Genomic DNA, 12,009 nt, shown 5'->3' on the forward strand with positions numbered 1-12,009 from the left:
AGGTCAATTTAGAAAATTCTGTATGGCTGATTTAACATCAGAAAGAGACAATAAGTTTATATAGTTTAAAACCATTTGAGCACCCTATTACCAGCACGAGTTCAATAGGTCAGAAATGGACTTCTGACTGGCTTATGAAGCATCAGAAGGAGTCTGAGTATACATTCTATACATAGAAAGTTCAAGATTGAGGACTATTTTGCCAGAAATATGTTCCTTGGGTCAAATATGAACTTCTGTATGGCTGATGTAACATCAGAAGGAGTGAACGTATAGAAATTCAAGTTTCGAGTACTCTTTGGCCAAAAATATGTTTAGTAGTTCAAATTTTGACTGCCGTCTGGCTGATGTAACATCAGAACAAATCAATCTGAATGTATAATTTAATCTTTAAGGAATCTTTTGCCAGAAATTTGTTCAATAGGACAGACGTGGACAATTTTTTTATGGATAATCTAACATCAAAAGGAGTCAATATGTATGGAAAGTTAATGTTCAAAGACTCTTTGGCCAAAAGTATGTTCAGTAGTTCAAAAGGAACCTCTGGGTGGCTGATTTACCATCAGAAGGAGTCTATATTTTACATAGTTTAAAACTTTTGAGGACCATTTGCTCAGAAATAAGTTCAAAAGGTCAGATATGGACTTCTAAATGGCTTATAAAGCATCAGAAGGAGTCTATGAGGCTGTATAAAAGAAGTTCAAGATTGAGGACTCTGTATGCATGTTTGTGCACGTTTATGCACTCTTTATGAATCTTTGTCCAGAAATATTTTCAGTAGGTCAAATGTGGACTTTTGTATGGCTAATGTATCATCAAAAGGAGTCAATATGTATAGAACGTTTATGTTCAAAGACTCTTTGGCCAAAAGTATGTTCAGTAGTTCAAAGAGGAACATCTGTATGGGTTATATTACAACAGAAGGAGTAGAAAGTTCATGTTTCTAGAACTCTTTGGCCAGAAAAAATTCAGTAAGTAAAATATGGACTTTTGTCAGGCTGATATAACATCGGAAGAAAAAAAATCCTAATGTATAGTATTAATCTTTAAGGACTCTTTGGGCAATATGTTCAGAAGGTCAATTTAGAAAATTCTGTATGGCTGATTTAACATCAGAAAGAGACAATAAGCTTATATAGTTTAAAACCATTTGAGCACGTTTACCAGCATGAGTTCAATAGGTCAGAAATGAACTTCCAACTGGCTTATGAAGCATCAGAAGGAATCAATGAGTATATATTATAGAAAGTTCAAGATTGAGGACTCTTTTGCCAGAAACATGTTCCTTGGGTCAAAAATGAACTTCTGAATGGCTGATGTAACATCAGAAGGAGTCAACAAGTATGTATAGAAAGTTCAAGTTTCTAGTAGTATTTGGCCATAAATATATTTAGTAGGTCAAATATAGACTTCTGATTTAACAGTCCATATTGAACTGATTTAACATTATAATTGTAAATTATAGCTTATTCTCTTGACTTTTTCCAAGCAATTTGTTCAGTAGGTCAAATATGGACTACAGTCTGCCTGATTACAAGTCTGTAATAGTGAGTTAATGTTCATGGACTCTGGTTAGAAATATATTCACAAGGTCAAAAATTGACTTTTGTATGGCTGATTTAACATCAAAGTGCTCTTTGACCAAAAAATGTATTCAGAGGGTCACATATTGACAGCTGTTTAGCTGATGTTATTATCAGAAGTCGTCTATGGGTTTAAGTAAGTTAGGTTTTGAGGACAATTTGGCCAAAAAAAAAGTTCCTCTATGTTGTGGGAACATGGAGGAATTATTTAGATTTTTTTGCAATGCACTGCAACAGCATAAATTGTATCTCCTCAAAGCACAACGCAATGAGTTCTGGTATGCATTAAAATGCACCAACACATAGTTTATATGATACTCTTCATTGCAACACTGTTTGATCGTTTGTGCAATGCAGTGCAACAGAACTCATTTAATCTCTTTAATGCACAAAGTTAGTTCTGAGAGTTAGTTCTGCATGCATTGAAATGCAACATGTGCTTCGCTTATATGTTTATTCTTCAACGCTTTTTCTTAGATCGCCTTTGCAATGCAACTCCTATGTTAATATCTTCGTTGCACAAGAGGTTGTGGTTTTCATTGCATAGAGGAATAATTTAGATTTTATTGCAATGCACTGCAATAACACAAATTGTATCTCCTCAAAGCACAACGCAATGAGTTAGTTCTGGTATGCATTGGTATGCTTATATGATGCTTATATGATATTCTTCATTGCAACACCGTTAGATTGTTTGTAAAATGCATTGCAACAGAACTCATGTCATCTCTATAATGCACAAAGTTAGTCCTGAGAGTTAGTTCTGGCATGCATTGAAATGCAACATGTGCTTCGCTTATATGTTATTCTTCAACGCTAATTCTTAGATCGCCTTTGCAATGCAACTCCTAATCTCTTCGTTACACAAGAGGTATTGGAGATAGTTATTTTTTGGATTGTAATTTTTTTTGCAATGCACTGCAATAGCACAAATTGTATCTCCTCAAAGGACAACGCAATGAGTTAGTTCTGGTATGCATTAGAATGCACCAAGCACATAGCTTATATGATATTCTTCATTGCAACACCGTTAGATTGTTGGTAAAATGCATTGCAACAGAACTCATGTCATCTCTATAATTCACACTATGTGCGTTTGTTGTAGTATGCATTACAATGAGAAAGAACATGTGTTGTGGTTTTCATTGCATAGAGGAATAATTTAGATTTTTTTGCAATGCACTGCAAAAAATATTTTGCACATATTTGATCTCCTCAAAGCACAACGCAATGAGTTAATTCTGCTATGCATTAGAATGCACGAAGCACATAGCTTATATAATATTCTTCATTGCAACACCGTTAGATTGTTTGTGCAATGCATTGCAACAGAACTCATGTCATTAATGCACAAAGTTAGTCCTGAGAGTTAGTTCTGGCATGCATTGAAATGCAACATGTGCTTCGCTTATATGTTATTCTTCAACGCTAATTCTTAGATCACCTTTGCAATGCTACTCCTATGTTAATCTCTTCGTTGCACAAGAGGTATTGAGATAGTTATTTTGTGCATTGTAATTTTTTTTGCAATGCACTGCAACAGCACACATTTTATCTCCTCAAAGCACAACGCAATGAGTTAGTTCTGGTATGCATTACAATGCACCAAGCACATAGCTTATATGATATTCTTCATTGCAACACTGTTAGATTGTTTGTGCAATGCATTGCAACAGAACTCATGTTAGTTCTGAGAGTTAGTTCTGGCATGCATTAAATGCAACATGTTCTTCGCTTATATGTAATTCTTCAATGCTAATTCTTATATCGCTTGTGCAATGCAACTCTTATGCTATCTCTTCGTTGCACAAGAGGTACGAGGTATTTATTCTGCGCATTGTAATGCAAGAGCTAATGCAAAAATTTTCCTTCAATGCAAAAATTAACAAGTTTGTTGTAGTATGCATTACAATGCGAAAGAACATATGTTGTGGTTAGCATTGCATAGAGGAATAATTTAGATTTTTTTTGCAATGCACTGCAAAAAAGCAAAAATTTTATCTCCTCAAAGCACAACGCAATGAGTTAGTTCTGGTATGCATTAAAATGCACCAAGCACATAGCTTATATGATATTCTTCATTGCAACACCGTTAGATTGTTTGTGCAATGCATTGCAACAAAACTCATGTTAGTTCTGAGAGTTAGTTCTGGCATGCATTGAAATGCAACATCTTCTTCGCTTATATGTAATTCTTCAACGCTAATTCTTAGATCGCTTGTGCAATGCAACTCTTATGCTCTCTCTTCGTTGCACAAGAGGTACGAGGTAGTTATTCTGTGCATTGTGATGCAAGAGCTAATGCAAAAATTTCCCTTCAATGCAAAAATGAATGTTTGTTGTAGTATGCATTGCAATGCGAAAGAACATATGTTGCGGTTTTCATTGCATAGAGGAATAATTTAAATGTTTTGCAATGCACTGCAACAGCACAAATTTTATCTCCTCAAAGCACAACGTAATGAGTTAGTTCTGGTATGCAATGCAACAAGTGCATAGCTTATATTTTGTTCTTCAATGTACAATATTAGATCGTTTGTGCAATGCAAGCAACAGCACACATGTTATCGCTTCGTTGCACTTCTTTGTAATGGAAACGCTATTTCAATGATTTCCATTTAATACACAAATGGTATTTGTGTAAAGTGAAGCTTTAATATTGAATGTTATGTATTTTCATTGCATAGGGTAATGATTAGCTTATATGTTATTCTTCAATGTGCAATGTTAGATAGTTTTTGCAATGCAATGCAACAACACTCATGTTATCTCTTTGTTGCATAACCAAAAGAATCAGTCCTGAAATACAATGCAACAAATGCATAGCTTATATGATATTCTTCAATGCACAATGCAAATTCATCCAGCGGAATGAGTTACTTACATTGTAAAGCAACAGCTAATGCAATGATTTTACTTCAATACTCAATTGATTAGTTAGTTGTAGAATGCAAAGCAATGCGATATGCATATGCAATGCATATGTTGTGTTTTCGTTGCACAGATGATTAAGTCAGATCTTTAATGCAATCAAATGCAAAGGCATTTTGTTATCATTTAAAAGCTTATTGGAAGGAGTTAGTTCTGGTATGCGTTGTAATGCAACAGCTCAGTTGTTCTTATCTCTTTAATACAGAATGGAAACAATCAGTTGTTGTATGCAATGCAATGAAAGTCCTCGCTTATGTACTTTCTATAAATTCTCAGAATATTATTCTGATGAAATATCAGCCAGACAGAAGTCAAAATTTGAAATACTAAACATATTTCTGGCCAAAGAGAACTTAAAGATTAACACTAGTTAATCTAGTGTTAACACTAGTTAAACACTAATAGAGATTGAATTCTTCTTATGTCATATAAGCCTGACAAAAGTCCACATTTAAACATATTTCTGGCCAAAGATTCCTTAAAAATTAACTTACTATACATTCAGATTTATTTGTTATGATGTTATATCTGGGCATACAGAAGTTCATATTTGACCCAAGGAACATATTTCAGGCAAAAGTTTCTATACGTACTCATAGACTCCTTCTGATGCTTCATAAGCCATTTAGAAGTCCATATCTGACCTTTTGAACTGATTTCTGAGCAAAGGGTCCTCAAAAGGTTTTAAACTATGTAAACAAAGACTCCTTCAGATGTCAAATCAGCCACACAGAGGTTCCTTTTTGAATTACTGAACATACTTTTGGCCAAATGTCTTTGAATATTAGCTTTCTACCGTATATAGCTTTCTATACATATTGACACCTTTTGATGTTACATTATCCATACAAAAGTCCACATCTGGGCTACAGAACAAATTTCAGGCCAAAGATTCCTTAAAAATTAACTTACTATACATTAGATTTATTTGTTCTGATGTTATATCAGCCAGACGGCAGTCAAAATTTGAACTACTAAACATATTTCTGGCCAAAGAGTACTCGAAACTTGAATTTCTATACATTGACTCCTTCTGATGTTACATCAGCCATACAGAAGTTCATATTTGACCCAAGGAACATATTTCTGGAAAAAAGTCCTCCATCTTGAACTTTCTATACATACTCATAGAGTCCTTCTGATGCTTCATAAGCCATTTAGAAGTCTATATGTGACCTGTTGAACTTATTTCTGGTCAAAGGGTCCTCAAAAGGTTTTAAACAATATAAACTTATAGACTCCTTCTGATGGTTAAATCAGCAATTCGGTTCCCTTTTGAACTAATTGAATATACCTTTGCCCAAAGAGTCTTTGAACATTAACTTTCTATACATATTGACTCCTTTTGTCATTTCTGGCCAAAGATTCCTTAAAGATTAACTTACTATACATTAGATTTATTTGTTCTGATGTTATATCAGCCAGACGGCAGTAAAAATTTGAACTACTAAACATATTTTTGGCCAAAGAGTACTCGAAACTTGAACTTTCTATACATAATTGTTGACTCCTTCTGATGTTATGTCAGGCATACAGAAGTTCATATTTGATACAAGGAAAATATTTCTGGCCAAAGAATCCTCGATCTTGAACTTTTGATACATATTCACAGACTTCTTCTGGTGCTTCATAAGCAATATAGAAGTCCATATCTGACCTATTGAACTTAATTCTGGTCAAAGGGTCCTCAAATGGTTTTAAATTATATACACTTAGAAAGTCAGTCATACAGAATTTCATATTTGATCCAAGGAACTTATTTCTGGCCAAAGACTCCTCGATCTTGAACTTTTGATACATATTCATAGACTTCTTCTGGTGCTTCATAAGCCATATAGAAGTCCATATCTGACCTATTGAACTTAATTCTGGTCAAAGGGTCCTCAAATGGTTTTAAACTATATACAGTTAGAGACTCATTCTGATGTTAATACCTACTGAACATAGTTCTGACCAAAGAGTACTTAAAGAATAACACTATACATATAGATTGAATTCTTCTTATGTTATGTCAGCCTGACAAAAGTCCATATTTGACCTACTGAAAAAAATATTGTCCAAGGAGTACTCGAAACTTGAACTTTCTATCCATACTCGTTGACTCCTGATATTAAATCAGCCATTCAGAGGTTCCTTTTTGAACTAATGAACACACTTTTGGCCAAAGAGTCTTTGAACATTGACTTTCTATACATATTGACTCAATTTAATGTTATATCAGCCAGACGGCAGTCAAAATTTGAACTACTAAACATATTTCTGGCCAAAGAGTACTCGAAACTTGAATTTCTATACGTTGACTCCTTCTGATGGTACATCAGCCATACAGAAGTTCATATTTAACCCAAGGAACATATTTCTTGAAAAATAGTCCTCAATCTTGAACTTTCTATACATACTCATAGACTCCTTCTGATGCTTCATAAGCCATGTAGAAGTCTATATCTGACCTATTGAACTTATTTCTGGTCAAAGGTTCCACAAAAGGTTTTAAACTGTATAAACTTATAGACTCCTTCTGATGTTAAATCAGCAATTCGGTTCCTTTTTGAACTAATTGAATATACCTTTGGCCAAAGTGTCTTTGAACATTAACTTTCTATACATATTGACTTCTTTTGATGTTATATCAGACTGACAAAAGTCCACATCTGACCTATACTGAACATATTTCTGGCCAGAGATTCCTTAAAGATTAACTTACTATACATTCAGATTGATTTCTTCCAATGTTATATCAGCCAGACGGCAGTCAAATTTTTAACTACTAAACATATTTTTTGGCCAAAGAGTACTCGAAACTTGAACTTTCTATACGTTGACTCCTTCTGATGTTAAATCAGCCATACAGAGGTTAAATCGGACGAATGGTCTAGGAGAAGTTCGAAAAAGAAGGTTTTGAAAGTAAATAAAGATGGCTGACAGGAAGTTCGTCCAAATACGTCAAACTTGGTATCTCTGTTCTCGGCATGACCCACGGAATCTATTAAGACCAGTGTCATTACAATAGGGATATTTTTTCAAAAGTTATTAGCATTTTTGGAAATTTAATTTAACATCTTTTGACCAACAGGTGGCGCTGTCTCGAAATCTTTTGAGTGCCTTCAGGGGATGGTGCTGGTGGCAAATTCTGAGTTTCATAATGTTACAGCAATGCATTTGTTAAGTATAGCATTTTACATCACAAAACTGTATTGAAGTCAATGGGAATTTCATGTTTTTTTCTATTATAGCGCCACCAAGAGGCAAAATCCCACAATTTTTTCCATGTGTCCTCAGAGTGAGCCCATACATGTGTGTGCCAATTTTGGTGAAAATATCTCAATTCGCTTCTGAGTTATAGACATTTATATGAAAAAACACGTAAAAAATGACTGACACGTGACTTTGATTGAATTTAACTACCCCTTACTATCAATATTTTGGCATATGGGCATTAATTTATACCCAGCGACCTATGTTTTCAAACTTCTGACGGTGGTTTCGTCTCGATCGGACTAACGGTTTCGAAGATATCGGCAAATGTTTTTTAAGCGCTAAATCACAACGCTACACAAACCGTAAGACAAAACCTAGCATGTTTGGTATCTGTGGACTCGGCAAGGATTCAGGAACCCAACGAGATGACTCTCGTGAAAATAAGTCAACCACACCCTGAGTTATAAGCATTTGAAAATTAAATGTTACCACTAGGTGGCGCTGTTTCGAAACTTCTCAGGCTCTTTCAGGGCATCGTACTGATGACCCTTACCGAGTTTCGTAACAATTCGTTCATGCGTTCAAAAAATGCAGCATTTTAGCACATAATTCAAAATGGCCGATCTGGGAAAATTGGATATCAGTCGACTCGGCATGACGCCGTGAATCTAACGAGACCGCTTTTATGATTTCTGGACAAACCGTTCAGAAGTTATGAGCAAAAATAGCCATTTTTCATATCTCCGGACCAGTAGGTGGCGCTGCGCCAAAGCGTAGCATGTAGCCTCAGGTCATGCTTGTGATGACATGTACCAAGTTTGGTCTGAATACGATTAAGCGTTGCGGAGATACAGCCTTACGTCTGTTTTCGCAAGCGCTACGTAAAATTAGTTTGTGCGTTTATCGAAAACTGTTAAGCGAATCATCTTGAATTCCATAACTTTTTGTCGGCACTGCCTGGAGATGATCTGGTGCAATTTTGGTGAAAATCGGACAAAGCGTCTAGGACGAGTTGGCAAAAGTAGTTTTTTTGGACAATTCAAAATGGTGGACATATTTTTATGACGGAAAATGACGTCATAGGATGCAATCGAATCGTCATGAGCTCAGGAATCAGAGGAAAAAAGAATTTTGTTGATAGGCCTAAAAGTTATTACTAGCATAATATAAGTGAAACTTTGGACAGGTGGTGGCGCTAGGGGGAATGAGTTAGAGACACCAAAATTGGTGTGTTTAATGTTGGGACTGTCCTCTATCTGAATGTCAAACCGGAACAACTTTCCCGCAAACGGTTTTATGGGCTGCCATAGACACCCAGTCGGAAGAAGAAACGGAAGAATAAGAAGAACCAGAACAGATACAATAGGTGCCTCCGCACCTTCGGTGCGTAAGTAAATAAATAAAATGCGTAATCGTCAAATATGCAGATGTGGAAATAATGCGTAACTGGGTAGTGGGTTCCTACATTGCCTAAGTGTTCCGAAGGTAAGCTAGTTCTGCTTACCACAGTTCTCTGCACTCACTTTTTTATCTTCTTATCCTCCTCACTATCCTCATCAGCCACTTGAAGGGCCTTTGAAGTTTTTTTTTTTTTTACGCTATTTCTCTGCACATTCCTTGCGTTTCTTCTCCATCGCTCAGAGTATTTTGACAGATACACACTGACACTGCTCGCTCACTCAGAGCTCAAAGGGGGAGGTGTTTAAAGATGTGCTTGGACCAGCCCAGTGTCAATCAAGAAAATAACCATGTGATCTACGCGTTTCATGTGCCGGTCTGTGAGAAGAAGAAAAAAAACCTACGCTGTGTCCAATGCATAACACCGGCACAAAGATCACAGCGCCGCCAATTATCCAAAACTAAACGCAATGGCGAGTTTTACAGGCCGTTCAGACAAAAAAAAAAAAAAAAAAAAAACATTTAAAGTATGAGATGAATGAGTCTAAAAGTTTACATAGTTTAAAACCTTTTGAGGACCCTTTGCTCAGAAATAAGTTCAAAAGGTCAGATATGGACTTCTAAATGGCTTATGAAGCATCAGAAGGAGTCTATGAGTATGTATAGAAAAAGTTCAAGTTTGAGGACTATTTTTCAGAAATATGTTCCTTGGGTCAAATATGAACTTCTGTATGGCTGACATAATATCGCAAGGAGACAACAAGAATGTATAAAAAAAAAAGTCAGAAATATGTTTAGTAGTTCAAAGAGGAACATCAGTATGGCTTATTGACATCAGAAGGAGTCAACAAGTATGTATAGAAAGTTCGTTTCGAGAACTCTTTGGCCAGAAAAAAATTCCGTAAGTAAAATATGGACTTTTGTCAGGCTGGTATAACATCGGAAGGAAAAAAAATCCTAATAGTGTTAATCTTTAAGGACTCTTTGATATGTTCAGAAGGTCAATTTAGAAAATTCTGTATGGCTGATTTAACATCAGAAAGAGACAATAAGTTTATATAGTTTAAAACCATTTGAACACCCTATTACCAGCACGAGTTCAATAGGTCAGAAATGGACTTCTGACTGGCTTATGAAGCATCAGAAGGAGTCTGAGTATACATTCTATACATAGAAAGTTCAAGATGGAGGACTATTTTGCCAGAAATATGTTCCTTGGGTCAAATATGAACTTCTGTATGGCTGATGTAACATCAGAAGGAGTGAACGTATAGAAATTCAAGTTTCGAGTACTCTTTGGCCAAAAATATGTTTAGTAGTTCAAATTTTGACTGCCGTCTGGCTGATATAACATCAGAACAAATAAATCTAATGTATAGTAAGTTAATTTTTAAGGAATCTTTGGCCTGAAATTTGTTCTGTAGCCCAGATGTGGACTTTTGTATGGATAATGTAACATCAAAAGGTGTCAATATGTATAGAAAGCTATATACGGTAGAAAGCTAATATTCAAAGACATTTGGCCAAAAGTATGTTCAGTAATTCAAAAAGGAACCTCTGTGTGGCTGATTTGACATCTGAAGGAGTCTTTGTTCAAAGATCACAGCGCCGCCAATTATCCAAAACTAAACGCAATGGCGAGTTTTACAGGCCGTTCAGACAAAAAAATAAAATAAAAAAACATTTAAAGTATGAGATGAATGAGTCTAAAAGTTTACATAGTTTAAAACCTTTTGAGGACCCTTTGCTCAGAAATAAGTTCAAAAGGTCAGATATGGACTTCTAAATGGCTTATGAAGCATCAGAAGGAGTCTATGAGTATGTATAGAAAAAGTTCAAGTTTGAGGACTATTTTTCAGAAATATGTTCCTTGGGTCAAATATGAACTTCTGTATGGCTGACATAATATCGCAAGGAGACAACAAGAATGTATAAAAAAAAAAGTCAGAAATATGTTTAGTAGTTCAAAGAGGAACATCAGTATGGCTTATTGACATCAGAAGGAGTCAACAAGTATGTATAGAAAGTTCGTTTCGAGAACTCTTTGGCCAGAAAAAAATTCCGTAAGTAAAATATGGACTTTTGTCAGGCTGATATAACATCGGAAGGAAAAAAAATCCTAATAGTGTTAATCTTTAAGGACTCTTTGGGCAATATGTTCAGAAGGTCAATTTAGAAAATTCTGTATGGCTGATTTAACATCAGAAAGAGACAATAAGTTTATATAGTTTAAAACCATTTGAGCACCCTATTACCAGCACGAGTTCAATAGGTCAGAAATGGACTTCTAACTGGCTTATGAAGCATCAGAAGGAGTCTATGAGTATACATTCTATACATAGAAAGTTCAAGATTGAGGACTATTTTGCCAGAAATATGTTCCTTGGGTCAAATATGAACTTCTGTATGGCTGATGTAACATCAGAAGGAGTGAACGTATAGAAATTCAAGTTTCGAGTACTCTTTGGCCAAAAATATGTTTAGTAGTTCAAATTTTGACTGCCGTCTGGCTGATGTAACATCAGAACAAATCAATCTGAAGGTATAATTTAATCTTTAAGGAATCTTTTGCCAGAAATTTGTTCAATAGGACAGACGTGGACAATTTTTTTATGGATAATCTAACATCAAAAGGAGTCAATATGTATGGAAAGTTAATGTTCAAAGACTCTTTGGCCAAAAGTATGTTCAGTAGTTCAAAAGGAACCTCTGGGTGGCTGATTTAACATCAGAAGGAGTCTATATTTTACATAGTTTAAAACTTTTGAGGACCATTTGCTCAGAAATAAGTTCAAAAGGTCAGATATGGACTTCTAAATGGCTTATAAAGCATCAGAAGGAGTCTATGAGGCTGTATAAAAGAAGTTCAAGATTGAGGACTCTGTATGCATGTTTGTGC

This window comes from Rhinichthys klamathensis, unplaced genomic scaffold (genome assembly GCF_029890125.1).
Source record: "Rhinichthys klamathensis goyatoka isolate OS25496 unplaced genomic scaffold, OSU_Roscu_1.1 h1tg000092l_1, whole genome shotgun sequence".
In the NCBI taxonomy this organism is placed as follows: Eukaryota; Metazoa; Chordata; class Actinopteri; order Cypriniformes; family Leuciscidae; genus Rhinichthys; species Rhinichthys klamathensis.